Below are 17,912 nucleotides of genomic sequence, written 5' to 3'. Positions count from 1 at the left end.
GCCCTGCGTTGGTCTCTGTGCTGACAGCTCGAAGCCTGGAGCCTGCTTCGGATTCTGTGTTTCCCTCTCTCTGCCCCTCGCCACTCATGCTGGCTGTCTCTCTCTCTCTCTGTCTCCCTCAAAAATAAATCAACATTAAAAAAATGTTCTAAAAATAAAAACAAAGCAGAAAACAGTTGGTACTCTAGCTCAGCTGTCTTATCCCCTCTTCATTTAGGGACATCCATCTCTAGGTCTCCCCAAGAACAGGGAGAATATTCTCAGGTGTTATCTAATTAATGTGTCTGTTTTTGTGGCAATGTAAGTAGATTTATGGTTTGTTTTTCCAGTTCTGATTTCTCTCTGGACTCTTAACCCTCCCCACCTCATGGTGAACATGAGATTCCCCTGCCCCTTGTCGGCTGTCAGAAGGGAGACTTTCTATTCTTTTTTTTTTTTTTTTTAATTTTTTTTTTTTAACATTTTATTTATTTTTGAGACAAGGAGAGACAGAGCATGAACAGGGGAGGGTCAGAGAGAGGGAGACACAGAATCTGAAACAGGCTCCAGGCTCTGAGTTGTCAGCACAGAGCCCGACGCGGGGCTCGAACTCATGGACCGCGAGATCATGACCTGAGCCGAAGTCGGCCGCTTAACCGACTGAGCCACCCAGGCGCCCCTGGAGACTTTCTATTCTTGACAGTGGTACCAGGCTATGAGCTTCAGTGTCAGCACTAGTTCTCAGGGCTCAGTGCCGAGTGGAAGGAAGGTAATCACGGGGCTGAAGAAATCAGTAAAAGGATGTTTATCACAGTAGTATTTATAGTATTAAAAAATTGGGAACAAATTAAATGTTCAGAAATAATGAATTCATAGTGTGCCCATTAAAACATGTTAGAATTGGGGCGCCTGGGTGGCGCAGTCGGTTAAGCGTCCGACTTCAGCCAGGTCACGATCTCGCGGTCCGGGAGTTCGAGCCCCGCGTCGGGCTCTGGCCTGATGGCTCAGAGCCTGGAGCCTGTTTCCGATTCTGTGTCTCCCTCTCTCTCTGCCCCTCCCCCGTTCATGCTCTGTCTCTCTCTGTCACAAAAATAAATAAATGTTGAAAAAAAAAATTAAAAAAAAAACATGTTAGAATCATTACACATCTTTTTTCTGAAAAATACTTAATGACACACAAAAAATTCTCACAGTGTATTACGTGAAAAAGATTGAATACTTCTGTGTTCGACATGACCCTGATTTTGTTAACAACAATTTTTACTTGTCTACTCAAATGTGTACTTTTTTTAAGTCTAAGAAAATCAATGTTTCCCACTTTATAAGAGCATCTGCCAGGTTTATAATCTTTTTAAAAAATGAACATTTCACAGAGAAATAGAAAAAATGAGAGTAAGCTATAAAAATGTCCTTATGTTCTTAATCATTGGATTAAGGGTCATCCTCTGTAATAGTTGGGTGCTTAAGTCAGCTTGAAGGCATTGATCTTCCCTCAGACTTCCATGTGTTTTAGGATAGCAGTTTTTTAAAAACATCTATATATTCTGTATATTCACTGACAACACCTGTGAGTTATCCCAGTTTTCTAAAGGATTAAATTGGAAGTTTTTTTTTTACCTGTTCATCAAGGGATGGACACATACTCCTGGTTTTTGCAGCTCTGACCTTAAGGTTTTGGGGGGTTTTTTTCTGGATGGTGGCCAACAGTTTTGCCCGTCTTTTGTAATTTGTAATTCAGAAAATTCTGGTTATCTACATTTCTTCATTATTGCGTTTGCATCTGCTTCACATGTTTTCCAGGAGTTGTTGATTTTTCACACTCTCCAGCCTCCTGTAATTTTTCATTGTTTCCTTTGAGATTCCCTTTCTTTCCTCCTTTTCCCCTAAGTACCTGGAGGTCAGCTGTGTTTCTTCTGTTACTAGATTACTCCTTGGTGACCCAAAAGCCAGTGTCAGACCTCTTGGGAGTATGTTTTCAGACATTCTTGCTTCCACTGCGTTCCACAATCTCACATTCACCATAAGGACATAACCCAAAGATGTCCCTTTTTGAATCCTTCAGTAGAATTCAGTATGAATTCCAGCAGAATTCAGCAGAATTAAATATGTCTTCAGATGATAATCTCACAACTATTTTAATATTTTGGCTAATGTTCTTTAATATTGATCCATTAATAAATTATAGCAGAGGTTTTTTAAGAACGGTATGGTTTAATATTTTCTCTCAAAAATAAGATCTGCTTATTAAAAAAATGAAAAACATGGGGCGCCTGGGTGGCGCAGTCGGTTAAGCATCCGACTTCAGCCAGGTCACGATCTCGCGGTCCGTGAGTTCGAGCCCCGCATCAGGCTCTGGGCTGATGGCTCAGAGCCTGGAGCCTGTTTCCGATTCTGTGTCTCCCTCTCTCTCGGCCCCTCCCCCGTTCATGCTCTGTCTCTCTCTGTCCCAAAAAAAAAAAAAAAATAAATTGAAAAAAATAAATAAAAGTGATCTTTTAAAAAAATAAAAAATAAAAAAATGAAAAACATACAAAAGTTTGAAGAAACTAAGAATCCAAAGTAATCTCATTGCTAAAGAACCTCTCCTCATAGTTTACTGATTAATATTTAATCAGTATATTTAGGGGGCACCTGGGTGGCTCAGTTGGTTGAGTGTCCGACTTCGGCTCAGGTCATGATCTCACGGCTCTTGAGTTCCAGCGCCGCGTTGGGCTCTGTGCTGACAGCTTGGAGCCTGGAGCCTGCTTTGGATTCTGTCTCCCCATCTCTGCCCCTCTCCCACTCATGCTTTCTCTGTCTCAAAAATAAACGTTAAAAAATCTTTTTTAAAAAAGTTAAAATACATGTATTTAGTTAACCTAAACTGATTCATTAAGGTCTACACAACAGAGCACCAAATTTACCTGGGGAAGGAGGGGAGAAGGAGAAGGAATATGATTGAGAGATGGGAACCCAAACAGTACAGGCCTCTAAAGGGCAGGGACAAGGACTTACATAGTGCTTCGAATATTATGAACATTTGATGAGCATTAATCATTGTCCATACAGGACCAATTCAAGAACAGAATTTGTGCCTTTAAAATATATTTGTGTCAGAGCAGCTGGGTGGCTCAGTTGGTTGAGCATCTGACTTTGGTTCAGGTCACGATCTTGCAGTCCCTGGGTTCTAGCCCCACATCGGGCTTTGTGCTGACAGCTCAGAGCCTGGAGCCTGCTTCAGATTCTGTCTCCCTCTGTCTCTACCCTTCCCCCACTCACACTCTGTCTCTCAAAAATTAATAAAAGTTTTAAAAGAAGTTTTAAGAAGAAATAAAATATATTTCTGTGTAAGAAAATATATATATGTGTGTGTGTGTGTGTATATATGTGTGTGTGTGTGTATATATATATATATTTCTATGTAATAAGAAAACCCATAAACTAAAAACTAGTCTTTTACAAATGTTATACCTTATTACAGTTTACTTTAGTCACAAGGCTATTTCATATATATATGTATATATACACATATATACATATATATATATTTAGTTGATCACACGTATACACATGTGTAAAGATGTGTACATACACTTGAGCATATACATATACTTATTTTACTATTTTGGACACTTTACTGAAAACCTTGTTTTAAGCTAGTTCACGGTGTATAATAAATAAATCCTTGTGTTTCAGTTCCCAGCACTGTGGGAAAAATTAATTTACGAATGTTGTTCCATTTTCGATTGTCACAAATAATTTTAGAGCATCAGCATAGCTTTGTTTCCAGCTACATCAGAAACAGGGAAAACAACAGGTAACAAAACCATTGTTACCATAAACTTCAAAGGCTCGAAATAATTTGTTTTCCTGGAATTTTATGTTGAATATTATTAGAGTAACTTGATCATTAATTTAGAGTTTATGCTCAGATTGTAATGTTGCTCATAATGAAAATAAACTTACTTATTTTCGTAGAACAGAATGAGATGTGTGACAGGCAAAGGAGAGAGAAGAAAAATAGCTACTTAGACGGTGGAGCACAGAACTTTTCTCCAGAGTCCGTACAGCTGGGTCTTGGCTTGTTCTTTTTTTTTATTTTTATTTTTTTATTTTTTTTTATTTTTTTTTTATAAATTTTTTTTTTCAACGTTTTTTATTATTTATTTTTGGGACAGAGAGAGACAGAGCATGAACGGGGGAGGGGCAGAGAGAGAGGGAGACACAGAATCGGAAACAGGCTCCAGGCTCTGAGCCATCAGCCCAGAGCCCGACGCAGGGCTTGAACTCACGGACCGCGAGATCGTGACCTGGCTGAAGTCGGACGCTCAACCGACTGCGCCACCCAGGCGCCCTGGCTTGTTCTTTAATGGCTCCTCCCCTGGAGCTGAGAGCACAGGGAAAGGGATGTGATTCGGCACAGACAAGCCAAGTTCAGTCCTGGCTCCGTGTGTAATAGGTGGATGACCCTGGACAGGTTGCTTTTCCTTTCTGGCCTCCATGGTCTCAGTCATAAAGGGGCGGGGGGCAAGGGTGGATTCAGTGAGAGATATGTGTAAAGTTCTTCCACCAGTGCTTCACACAGATAGGTCATGATGGAACAAGTACAGCTCCTTTCTTTCCTTTCCCTCTCCTGTTCTCTTCTAACTGGTGAGTGGTTATTGGCTATTTCTCTGTGTTCATCCTGTAGGCTGTGCCTTATGGCCACTACCTTACCTTTTCACAGTTTAATGTTTTTTACATTAGTTCAACCACCGTTTATTGAGCACCTGTTATGCGACAGGCATTGTGGTAGATACAGGACATATAAATGAGTAAGACATGCTTCCTGTCTTTAGCAAGATTATAATATATATGAGAGAAAAAAGATAGATCACTAGATAGGTGGACTGATAGACAGCAGGATGCTCTGCCTGCTTTTCCAATGTAGAAGGACTATTGGGTTTGGTTAGGAGACAGTGAATTTGGCTTGAAGTGATTGTAGATTTTCATTTAAACCCTATTGGGATGGACAGTAGAATGTACATTAATGTTTTTTATAGCACACATGTAAAATTAAATAGAATATTCTATATTCTGTTATAATCAAATTATTGTAGCAAAAGAAGAATGAAAAAGTGTGATCAACAAGTGCCGGTTTTCCCATTTATACCATTAGATGGACTTTTTCAGAATCATTTATTATGTACCTTATAAACATTTTTAGAAAACATTTTTATGAAGTTCATCGTGTGTTTATTTATACTAAGAACTCACTTAACTTCAGAAACTTTAATTTCCAGTGTATATCTTTAACAGCATTTTTACCTTTTAAAAATCTGGATTTCTGCTCCTTATCTCCTGCTTCACCTGTCCATCAGGAGGGGTTATCCCCATTTTACAACATTCAATAAGGATGGCATTCTTAGTGTTTATGCACCTACAGGAAATATGCAGCCTACATATTGAGTTCATTGCTGTGTCCAGAGCTTGCTACCCAGATCTGCTATTGTATGCATTGTTCCCAGGACTTTTTGTACAATTGGAGACATTGCCACCTGTACAAAAAATACCTGGCCCGGAGGTATGTGGGACTAAACTCTGTCTCCCACTCAAGTCACAAAGTCCTGTGCGTAAGTGATTTCCTCCTCCAATAGAGAATATCTTTTTTTTTTTTTTTTGAATTGCATGAAAGGTGCTCTAGAGGCTAGTATCTGCCCTGGTTTTTCCCTAACATCATGTGGTGTAGGATAAAGTTAAAATATGATACTTGAGACAAGTGCAGATCTCAGATATGCTGGCCAATTGGCTTCAGATTTAGTCAGTTCCTTGTTTTTAGACAGTGATTAGACATGTGGGTGCCCCCAGATTTTTTTTTCTTGAAATGAGGCTTCCCAAGCAAATGTTTGAGATGGCATTCCGATGTGCAGTCCTGTTTCATATGTGTCGTTCATTTCATTTAAAGTATATGATTTAAGCTCATCCAAAGCCCCAAGAGTTGGGGATGGTAAAGGAAGAATTATAGAATGTTCTGCCATGTATGTGCCATGAGACATAATTTATACTGTGAGAGTAAACATAAGATCTTACCAAGTAAGTCAAAAGAAAAATCTTTCAGGATGTTTCAAGTATATCTTGTTGTTCAGACATTTGCAAAGATTAGCCCCCCCCCAAAGTGAATGATTGGTATTTCCCTTACAGCCAAGTTTAGAAAAATCACTTGAAAGTACAAAAGTTAGATTATTGCCCTAATTTGTGCCCATTATAGGCAGCTACCATAAGAAATCTAAAGTAGTAGTTGCCAGTTGCTGTAGCCGTGATTTAAATAGTGTCAGGCTACTATTTCCCATGGCGAGGGAAATGCTGAACTGCAGAAGAGACAGCAATACATAAACATCCAGATCTGAGCAGACAGCAGGATATCCACCAGCCACAGGCGTCTCCAGAGTGCTCGAAATGTGGCCAGTCCAAATGGAGACGTGCTGGAGGCGTCAAACGCACCCTGGATTTCAGACTTCGGAAAAATGTTAGACATCTCATTCTGATGTTTGACACGGATTACGTGTTGAAATAATATCTTCGATATGTTTGGTTAAGTAAAACGTTGAAAATAATTTCGTATTTCTCTTTTTAGTGTGGTGACTACAAAATTTAAAGTTACATATGTGGGTCACATTTGTGGTTTGAATTCTGTTCCTATTGGATAGAGTTGGTTGAGGTATTTCAAGAGAAAACAAGGGAGGGATATTTGTATATGATTTCTTGACAGTCTATAGCTCAGGAAATACCGTATCTTGTTCCCTCTTTGCTTGGGGCAAAGTAACAAGGGTATCGTAACAAGGATATACAATATCATTGACTACATGGCTTTTCCATCCCAGGCTGTTCTGCAGTTTAATTAATATTTAGATTATTTATAATATTTCTTTTTTTATAATTTTTTTTCAACGTTTATATTTTATTTTTGGGACAGAGAGAGACAGAGCATGAACAGGGGAGGGGCAGAGAGAGAGGGAGACACAGAATCGGAAACAGGCTCCAGTCTCCGAGCCATCAGCCCAGAGCCCGACGCGGGGCTCGAACTCATGGACCGCAAGATCGTGACCTGGCTGAAGTCGGACACTTAACCGACTGCGCCACCCAGGCGCCCCAGTATTTCTATGTAATCTTTGCCACAGAATCTTTGTACCTACTCTCAATCTTTTCCATAAGAGAAATGGTTTTAAGCTTTGGCTCCAGAGTGTCCACTGCCCTGTGAGCATGGCCAGTTTGCTCTTAGCCAGAGGTGTGTGCCTTTCTGGCCATTTTGTCTGCAACCTGGGGGTCTTTACTTTGTTGTTGTTATCATCGTTGCTGATTTGAGAGAGAGTGTGTGTTATCTCTATTAGAAAAGGAAAAACAACCAAATTTTATACTCTGACAGGAGCTGCCCAGTGTCAAATAAGAGGAAAGAATGACGGACAGCTTATCCAAACCCAGTTGGGATGGAGGCTTGAATTAATTTGTAGTCTGTGCAGAAGTACATCAGACTCAGTGACCATCCCAAATTATAGTTTTAATGAATGTCTGGTTCTCTTTGCCAGCAACGAAGCCACTAAGACATAAATAATTTAAAAATGCATGGAATACCTGTGGGATGAATCTTGTGGGAACTGATCCATACATGTGCCCTAGGAATGAAAAGAAGCCAAGAACAGTTAACATTACGTGTAGTTTTAGAAGTACATAATGAAGATCCTGGGGAGAAGAGTCCTCCTCGAGTGGGAAGTTTTTAATTGGCACGACTACATGGGATACGGTTACATCAGGATTGCAAGGCCAATTAGCTCAGAGTTTATGAAAATCCCTTCTGAGCCTTCTGCAGTTGAGGAGAGCAAATGACAAGAAATGCTGAACACCCCTTTGCGTTCCTTCTCTTCTTTTAGCAAGGGTAGGAGCTGGTTTATGTCAAGACCTTGATTGTCACTGTTGTCTCGAGCACATTAACGTTTTTCCCACACAACAGTGTGAACAGTTCCCTAGGAGGCTGCTGTCCTGCACCTGTCATGTGTCAGGTTTGCTGTGTGGATGTAACAGTAAGAGGCTCCACCAGTTGAGGGACTGGACACTCCTGGGTATTTGTGACACCTTTACTCTCCCTACTCTTCCACATTCTGACCAGAGCCCAGTGGTACTGCAGATCCTTATACCTTTGCATGTTTCCACTTAGTGATTGGTTTGATAATTTAAAAAATACGATTTAAAAAATATTTTCCCCCAAAATAATGTCCTGCGCACTCTTTCATCCCTTTTTCAGGTGACAGCTAGGTCCCGTGTCATTTCTCTTTGTTGAGAATAAACACCTGTATCTAAAACATACTCTTTAGATTCTAAATGCCTTTTTCTTTCTATCTTCTGCACCGTGGGTTATGATAGATTTTAATCTTCATCATTTTGCTTTTTGTTATGTGATTAGCTGAAGAGCTTTGACCTTTTATTTTTTTATTATTATTATTATTTTTTTTTACTTTATCCCCCCCATTTCAGGATAAAGTCTTAGGTATACATTAGAATTTTTTTTGTCTCCCCCAAATTATCTCGTCTCTACTAATAAAAGTAAACTTAAAACTTGTGCTTTCAATGTAGCCTAAAATGGTGACTTTTAAAGAGATGGATTTTGGCCTTAAATGTTTTGGTTTCATTTTCCTAAAGAAGAGGGTTGTGTTGCATTATTTCCTTGGCCCAACACAATCTTCATGGCACTGGTCCAGTCTGGCTGTGGTGACAAGCTCTTCCCATTTAGCCAAGTTTCCTTAAAGCACATTGTCACTGGAAGTGGCTATTTGATGAGTTCCAGGAAGAACCCCGATTCAGATTCCTTTTTACTGAGCACCTACCAAATAACCTGACTTCCAATTCATCTCTGCTGCAGTGCAGTGGAAAGATGACCCCCTTTCTTCCTCGGTCTTCGTTCCTTTCCTGTGTCCTGTTCAGGACTAATCTCCTTTGCCATGTTGTCATGAGGCTTGCACAAGATATGTGTGTGAAAGTCCTTAGAACATATCGAATGTGACAGTTCTTTACAAAGTTTATCATAGAAATCAAACACGTGCTATCGCTTCTCTCCTAGTTCTTAACTGCCCACTTGTCCGTTGCACACTTGGTAGACGTACCGATTCCCCATTTATTAGCTCATTTGCTTACTCAAGAGTAACTTGTTATCTGAGTAACACCTTATTCTCCTTCTCTGCAAAATCTCCTTAGGTAAAATGATGTCAGAGAAATGGAAATCTTCAGGTACTGCAGATAAATCCTCTCTGAGTAGTAATTCAAAGTAGTTGTTCTCATTGAAAAGGATGAAAATATTTATAGAACTGAGTGTTAAAAATTATCATCCTTGCCGAACACAAATGTGGGCAGCTCATTACACATGTGACTAGAGCAGGTCCCGACCCCTCAAGTTTTCATCTATTTAAAACCAATGCACTCTGTCTCTGTTTTCTTTAAGGTGCACCATTCAAGGTTCATGTGCAGGAGTTTCATGGTTTCACATGTCTCTGAAGTATTTGTTGGTTTTAAAAAATGCTGGTTTGTTATTATCTTCTGAATTTCCATTGCAACTTTTCTCTGATTTCTATAATTGGGTATCTCTTTGTGTTGTACGCTCAGCCACCAGAAGGAAATGTAATTTTTCATTTACTGGACCGAAAGGTGCTTATTTCCTTCCCCCCACCCATCCCCTTCTTCACTTGCCCTTCATTCCTGTTGCGTTGCTTCTGAAAATGAAGTGTATGGTTTGGAAACCCTTTGAAGTGTGAGGGCTTGGAGACAGATCTAGAAAGCAAGCTGCAGCTTAAAGACATTCCCTGATTTCTTGGGGAGTTAGAGTGTTGTAGTAGAAACATTCAAGGTCATGGAGCAATTGTGTGCCCAGTGTAGGCCCGGGTGTTAAGGGGACAGTTATCACCTTCGTCAGATACAGATACAGATACAGGCCAGATACTGGCCTGGTGGGGACCGACCCAGGTAAAAGAAAAACAAATACTTTGTTAAGCTGAGCTCTGAACAGTTAAGTACTGAGAAAGGGTACTTCACTTTTACTTCACACTTTGTATTTTATTTTATCTGCATTCTAAAACAGTCCCAATGTTTCTTACAAGAGAGTGGGAATTATCATTATTAGGATCATCCTATAGATTGAATGTTACGTGTATTTTTCCAGTAAGCACAGGAGATAATCATGTCGTATCCCTACGTTTTGCTTTCAACTCAAGCTCAAAGAAAGGCCACCTTTCCTCCCCCCACCCCCATCTCCACCCCCTAGGGCCTGGGATGGCATCTGGGGTAAGTGAACTTTACGTTCACCTGAAAAGAACTGTGTGCGTGCGTGCATATATGTACGTGTTTATATATGTAAGACTGTGTTACGTAGTGAGACTTTCTGGTGATTTCCTTTGACTCCCTGTCTTCAGTAACTTTCTAGTATCACTAGGATTTGGGCTCTCTTACGAAGATCCTCTCCTAGCAGATTCTACAGGGCCTTTCTAAAGATACAGGACATAATACAACATTTACATTCGGAACCTGTTTTACCTTGACAGTTGAAGCATTCAAGGTTAAGTAAGCCCTGAACAAAGCAGGAAGTCGGGAGTGAGGGTTGTGCTCTGCTAATTCAGCAGGATAGTTCAGGAAGTATAAGGAGGCATCATTGCTGGTAATAGTACCCACTTCAGCTGAATCCTGGAGAAAACTGGAGAGAGGGAAGCTAACCACAGGCTTTCTCCCCATTGTCTCATTTTTTCCCACAGGTATATCTTTATTGGGGACATGGTAAATTCCTGTATAATTTTACAGAGTTTTATTGGGCTGTTTTTGTCCCAGTTTATAACTTAAAATTAAAATGAGTGGAATGCTGTGAACTGTGGGTTTTTTTAAAAGATGTTTTTGCCATTATTCTTTTACCCAGTGATTCTGTCCACATAACCATTATTCTTATTGACATTAATTTTCTTAGTCATCCAGATGGGTCCCTTTTTCAAAGCAGAGATACCAACCTCCTGCTCACGAACCCAGCATGTTTTAGTGGTTCCCCAGGTTTTTGAATTTTTAAAAAAAATGTTTATGTTTTTATATGGAGAGAGAGAGAGAGAGAGAGAGAGAGCAGGGGAGGGGCAGAGACAGGGAGAGAGAGAATTCCAAGTAAGCTCTACGCTGTCAGCACAGAGCCCAATACAGGGCTCAGTCTACGGATCTTGAGCTTATGACCTGAGCCAAAATCAAGAATCGGATGCTTAACTGACTGAGCTACCCAGGTGCCCCAGGTTTTGGATTCTAAGGGCCAGTATACTAAACAAAAGTAATTAAGGTTGGAGAGCCGGTACAGAGTTAAGATTATATTTTGTCAAAAAGGACACAAACTGAAATAACCACCACTCTTCACCACTACTTCCTAAAAAGAAAGGCCATTTTAAAACTCATCTTAGAATAAATTTAACTTTTGGAAGAATTCGCTGCACTTATTTTTCTGTTGAGTGCTGGTGATCCTCTCTTCCTAGGTCAGTTTTTGTGAGATCCTTCTCTGCTTCACCACTGCTAGTGGTGGCAACTCTCTACGTCGTGTTTAGAAAGGCCTTTATAGATAGATAGATAGATAGATAGATAGATAGATAGAGATAGATATAGATAGATATAGATATATAGATATATAGTCTCCCATTCCAGGCAAGCATCTGTAAGGCTCTCAGCTGTGCCTGCCTCAGAGGCTGTGATTTCTGGACTTGTCTATTGTGCTCATTCTCTTCCGAAAAGCGCCCAGACTGGGGAAGAGGAGAGGTTTAGAACAAATACGTTCGATGTAGAAAGCAGGCTGTTGTTCCTCGTTTATTTATTCCTCCACTCCTTTCTTCTGAATTTTGACTGCTGACTATTCTGGAGCCTGATACACAAAGGAAAGCAGTTCAAAGGTACCCATCTAACGAGGACGCAGACACGCCGGCCGTGCGGCAGCTTGCTGACTGCCGCACAAGATGCACTGAGGACACGCTGCCATGGACGTAGTGCAGACACAGCACTCCACTTCATGGGGAGCGGGGGAGGGGGGTGCGGGGAGGGGCGGTCAGAAAGCCTTGCTGCCCGAGAACACCATGAAACTGAGTCTTGCAGAATGACACTAAAGTTCCCCGAGCCAAGTAATAGCTTAAAGGTCAGGAAATTAAGACCGAGCAGGGCAGGCACAGCAACATGTATAGCAATAGGCAAGCGTGAGTTTTAGGAGTTTGCTTGGGCTGCTCTTACAAAGTACCACTAACTGGGTGGCTTTATAAGAACAAAACTATTGTTTCACAGTTCTAGAGGCCGGAAGTCCAAAATAAAGGTGTCAGCAGAGCTGTGTTGCCTCCGAATCCTATAGGGGAGAACCCCTCCTTGCCTCATCCTAGCTTCCAGTGGCTTGTCACAAATCCTTAGTATTCCTGGCTTGTAGCTCAGTTCCCCACCTGTCATCATACAGCATCTCTGTGTCTCTGTATCCAAATTTCCCTCTTATAAGGACACCTGTCACATTGGATGAGGGCCTGCCCTAATAATGACCTCCTCTTAACTTGATTATATCTGCAGAGGCCCTATTTCCAAGTAAGATCACATTCATAGGTACTGGAGCCTAAGACATTTTTTGGGACACACAATTTAACCCATAATGGTGGGTTTTGGGGATTGGTGAGCAAAGAGACCCAAAAGCATAATTTATCATTATGATCAGGATCATGTATTTTTCTTAGTGCAACCGAAGTCTGTTTTATTCAGAGAACTTGAACTTGTTTGTTCCTAATCAAAAAATCATGTATTTTCACATGAATACATTGAAGCATTACCTAAATTTATACAGTTGATTCCCCCCACCCCCGCCCCCAGAATAAGTCATATACAAATGACTTACTTTTCTCTGTTAAATATTATAGTGTTGGCTTTGGCCAAGGATTTATTCTGGCCTGTTGAAACAGTTTCAAAGTATTAATTTTGACAGCTTACATCCACCATCCTCCCCTGCCAGCTTTGGGACATGTATATATGTAATTAGCATGCTATTAGTTACCTGATTTATGTAGTTGCTTACGTGTTGAGAAAGTGCTGCCAGGAACAGAGCCGTGTGGCACAGCACTAGAGCCTTCCCTCCATGCTGTGATCACTGACCAACAGAGTTCAGCCCAGACACCTGTTTAACCCTTTACATACCCACTCATCCAAACCAAACTTCTCTTCCCAGGTGTCCTCATCTAGTTCCATGAGCAAATAATGATTTTTATTTGGCTCAAATAAAAATACGCTGTGTGGCATTCCCAAGCAGCTCTTTCTTCCTTAGCACCCCCCCCCCAAAACAGAAAGAACAAAACTTGAATGTGTATGGTTTGCTCTTCAGGACTTCACTCGTATTTGTTCTTCTCACAAGTCTCTCTAACCTTCTGTTTACCAATCCACTCTGGAATTTTGCTTCAGATCAGTATTAGCCTTCATTTCTTGAATCTAGTTTTTTGTTATTTTAGAGAATCTGAATGGCATTTTCACTTTCCATTAGTACCTCTCTTATTGTGCAAGATTTCTCAAAACAACCAAGATGGGAAAATTATTACAAAGTCATGTAAACAGTCCTAGCCTTCATTCACAGCCCCCTTACTCGCAAAGGAGAATGAGAACATCTTCTGGAAAGTGCAGTGAATTCCAGCCATCTTGAGAGTGAGGTATAGCCCTTTGATTTGGGATATGGTAATTTCGTGAAACTGATTCTGAAGTAATTTACAGCATTTGGTTCTCCTTAGTTCCATTCTTTTACATACAGATGATTCCCCTCTGATTTTCTTAATTGTTAAGACTATAAACTTTCAGAACCACACTGCTCTGGCTCTGGAATGACTGCTTATCTTCAGCTACAGTGTCTAAGGACGGTTTGCTCAGAGGCAAACCAGTAGGAAACCCACGTGGGAGAAACCAACATTCCTTTTCCATCAGATCCACTCAGAGCCGTGACCATGGTCACAAGTGCCCCTTGAATGAAATATCTGAGTTTAGGAACATCAACTGTGCTGGCAGATTACAGTAGCATTCTCTTGCTTATACTGTCCAAGTGTATATACCAGTGATGCATTTATACTGTGTCCCCAGATTTCTTAGAGCTAAAAATGAGTAGAAGAGATATCATTTCCCTTTTCAGTCTGTTCTCCAGACTGGCTTTTCAAGGTCCTGTGGCAGTCAAGACATCTTACTTTAGAAAAGGATGGACCTACTGCATTTGAAAATCAATACGCTGGTGCTGTGTTTTGGATCAAAGCCAACACTAGTGTTTGGTCTAGGAAATGTCCAATTTGACTCTTGCCTCTTTTGCTTGTATCAGAATCAAAATAAATTTCTAGGTAATTTGCACACTCTGTTTTAATAGTTTCAGATAACTCTCTGTTTTGCTTCAGAGAGCATTGTTTACTTTTAGTCTCTGTCACGCTTTTCTTGTTTTGAATGAAGCAGTTTGAATTAATGAAAACATTAATATGTTTTTCAGTGTTGCAGTTTAATGCATTCAGTTTCTGCAGATTCTGACATAGTTCTTTGGTACTCTGTGTGTGTGTGTGTGTGTGTGTGTGTGTGTGTGTGTGTGTCCAAAAGATTTCTAGTTTTGATTTCTCTTTATAAGAGCAACAAATTTAGAGATACATGAAAAACAATCTAGGAACAAAAATTCTGTTAGTTTTTTGGGTCTTTCCCCCTGCTAACATTTTACAGTTCTCTTCTTGGTACTAATTTTTACTTCGTGTTAAACTGTTAAATTACCTCGCTTCCCTCCTTGGTGTTCTTATAAGCTAAATTGGAATAAAATACAAGGCAGTGTTCATTTTCCAAGGCAAAATGTAATATTTCCCTTCTCCCTACTACTGCCAACCTCCTTCAGTTCCCTACACCAAACACTTTCAGGGGAAAAAAATTCATATTACATGTTTATGTTTCACATATTCAGCCAGTATATATTGAGTGGCTACATTATGCAAATGACTGTACTGAAAAGTCACGATAAAAAGTGGTAGGTCTACATTTTCTCAACATTTGCAAACCCAGGATCATGTCGAAATTAAGGTAAGGAGGTAGTCTAGCTTAGTGCTATCAAGTGGTAAGAATTAGAAGTGCCATTATTTGGAGTGTGTTGGGAGAAGAGGCCAGCGTTTATTAGTTATTGAGTATGTATTCTGTGTCAAGCACTGTGCCAGCCCCTTAGCAGTGGTCCTGTGAGGTTAGATGTTACCATTCTGCTTTATGGGTAGGATTACTGAGGCCAGACAACTGCTACACCAGAGTCCCCGAGCTGGTCATTGACCAAAGGATCCCTTGAGCATAGACCTCTCTGGCTGCAAATCTGTCTACTTTCTAGTATAGTACTGTCTTCGTTATGATACAGTAACGTGAAGTCAACATGAAGGTGACATTGTCAAAGCAAAGAAAATACATTCCGGGTTTTGATGGGAGAGGAAGAGAGTTTTTAAAATGCTCTGTCATTGTCAGTGCATAAATTCAGTTCAGAAATAAAAGACCACTTTCTACAACCAAGCTGTCTTTGTTTTAAACGTTAGACACTAATCAGTGTTTCAGACTGATAGATAATCTCTATTTTACATGTAAAATTCTGGTTTCCGTTTTCAGGGAGTATTATTTTCCTCTGACATATTAGTATTGGGAGCGCTAACGTAGGTCTGTGACTGCATCCCTAAGTGCTGTAGTACAGTGACTTGTGGCAAAAATTCTGTCATAAGATAATGTAAATGGCACTTTGCATGCTGTGTGCTCTTAAAAGACCATAAAATAGTCTAAAGCTACTTTACCTTGATTGCAGATCATAACAGATTTGATATTAAACTACAATAGCAAATCCGTGTAATAAATCAAATGCTTTATAGTGTGCCTTTTATTTAGAAGTGTAATTTTTTCATAGAATATGGCAAAAATGCATCTTAGCCATTTCTAATGAGGTAGTTTTAATGTCCGTTCTCTATGACTTATTTAGTTCAAGCCATATATGCAATAAACAGACTGAACTGGTTACTTTTGTGTAGCAATTATAATAGATGATCTGTGCCACCCAGGAATGTTGAAAAGGCAGATGAGCAGGCATGGCTCTAAATTTAGTCAGAAGAGGTTATAAACCTCAAAAACTGGGTACAAATTGCCAATTTTATTTGTATTCCTGAAGGGCATGTTTATCTTAACATGTTAGTGTTACAAAAAATCAGATCCGCAGGTGTATATATTTTCTCTTGAAAAATGTGACGCTTTGTTCCAGAGCTTCTGTAATTTATTCTCCACCAGCACCTGTGCCATGATAGAACCAGTGTAGAGGAGGGATAGACTCCCCAAGGACAGTCAGAGCTTCTGCCAGATCATGTCTCCTCAAGCTCTAGGTCTGGGACAGGGTCTGGAACCCCTTGTCCTTTCCAGGACAGTGTGGAAAAGTGAGCTGCAGTGGCTCCTTTTCTCCCTCTTCTCTGCATTCACAGAAACAAGCCACCGGCTTTCCATAGCACAGACACCATGGATTATTTTTCTCAGCTGTCAAGTTAAGCATTTAAGGCTAATTCACAAAAGTCCTCTGTCTTAAAACTTTTCTGTCCTTTGGAACCTTTCCAGTCATCTCCTAGCTGCTCTGATCCCTCCATTTTAATTTCTTGAACGTGAGTGTTATTGCTTGAGTACCAAGAACAAAAACAAAAATAATAAAATGTGGCATCTCTCTGCTGATCCTAGCCATAAGATTTTCATTAATCTTACTAAACTCTTGCTTTCGTCATATCACTGTGCAGTTGCAACACCTCCAGCCTTGTCCTGTTCCTTGACTCCTTTTCCTGGAACTCCAGGCCCTCTAGGACCTTTGCACACTTAGCGTCCCTTGCTTCTCCAACACGGGTTGCATTAGACAGGTTCTTCTGTTTATTGAATTTCTGCTTTCCCCAAAGTCTTTCTTCATGAACTTGACCTTTATCCTATGTTTTATGCCTCCTTGATTTAGCATTCGTCAGACAACACCTCAAGTTCTCTTAGTTCTTTTTTAATATTAAAGATTCCCTAACATTCCCCCAACAGAGTGTCCCCCCTTTGATGACAAGAATGGCATTGTGTATATTCTTCATAGGCCTTATATGGTGAAGGGCATGCCAAAGACATGCTGTGTGGGTTGGTTTCTTGGTCTGATCCCTTTCTTGACTGTTCTTGTCTTTCCTGTGTTCCGTTCACCTTCAGCACCAGGTTTGTTCCTGACCTTTAGGGCTGTAGCAGCTTTCCCTTGCCAAGCATTTTACCTCCTTCAAACTCTGGCTCCAATTTCAGCTGCACAAGATGGGGGAGATTTCTGTTCTGTCCCATGTGCCAGAAATCATTTATCCACAAAGGCACACCCAGCCTTTGTTACACCCAAGTAACAGGGACCATTAAGGCAAAAACAACTGAAATGAAAAGTAGAATAACTTTCTATACCTTTCGTATTTTTAGATCTTAGAAGAGTCTTGCAGAAACATTTAACATCTTCAGTGCTGGGGCATCTGGGTGGCTCAGTCGGTTGAGCATCTGACTCTTGATTTCAGTTCAGGTCATGATCTCACAGTTTGTGAGTTCAAGCCTTGCTTTGGGCTCCTCACTGACAGTGCAGAGCCTGCTTGGGATTCTCCCTCTCTCTCTGTTTGTTCCCCCCACTCCCCACCACTTGCACTCTCTCTCAAAAATAAATAAATAAACTTTAAAATAAAATCTTCAGTGCTAAAAAGGTAAAGTCTTATAAAATTTGCTTGATATTGGTTGCCTAATTTTAAAATGTAAAATGTCACATCTTCAGATGCTTACCACTTCCTATACCAAGTAAATAAAGAAAACATAACCAGTTGAGTTATTCAAGGTAGTGAGGATTCAGAATAACATGGATAACATAGCCATGGAAATATATATATATATATATATATATATATATATATATATAT

The 17,912-nt window shown here is 40.2% G+C and overlaps 1 protein-coding gene and 1 long non-coding RNA gene across 13 annotated transcripts in view; one reads left to right on the top strand and one right to left on the bottom strand.

Moving 5' to 3' along the window:
* Positions 1-17,912, top strand: part of RBMS1 (RNA binding motif single stranded interacting protein 1) — a 224,940-nt gene that overhangs the window by 155,953 nt on the left and 51,075 nt on the right. The gene's annotated exons all lie outside the window — the stretch shown is intronic.
* Positions 1,871-14,214, bottom strand: LOC121030606 (uncharacterized). The gene is made up of 3 exons (XR_005790315.1): positions 13,166-14,214; positions 9,024-9,028; positions 1,871-1,881 (listed from the first exon to the last, which is right to left on the bottom strand). It is a non-coding gene; the product is annotated as an uncharacterized LOC121030606 (long non-coding RNA).

The sequence above is a fragment of the Herpailurus yagouaroundi genome, unplaced genomic scaffold (assembly GCF_014898765.1).
Source record: "Herpailurus yagouaroundi ecotype Mexico unplaced genomic scaffold, PumYag 140, whole genome shotgun sequence".
Lineage (NCBI taxonomy): Eukaryota > Metazoa > Chordata > Mammalia > Carnivora > Felidae > Herpailurus > Herpailurus yagouaroundi.
Note: the sequence above shows the minus strand (reverse complement) of the source record. Positions and strands in the feature narration are given on the sequence as shown.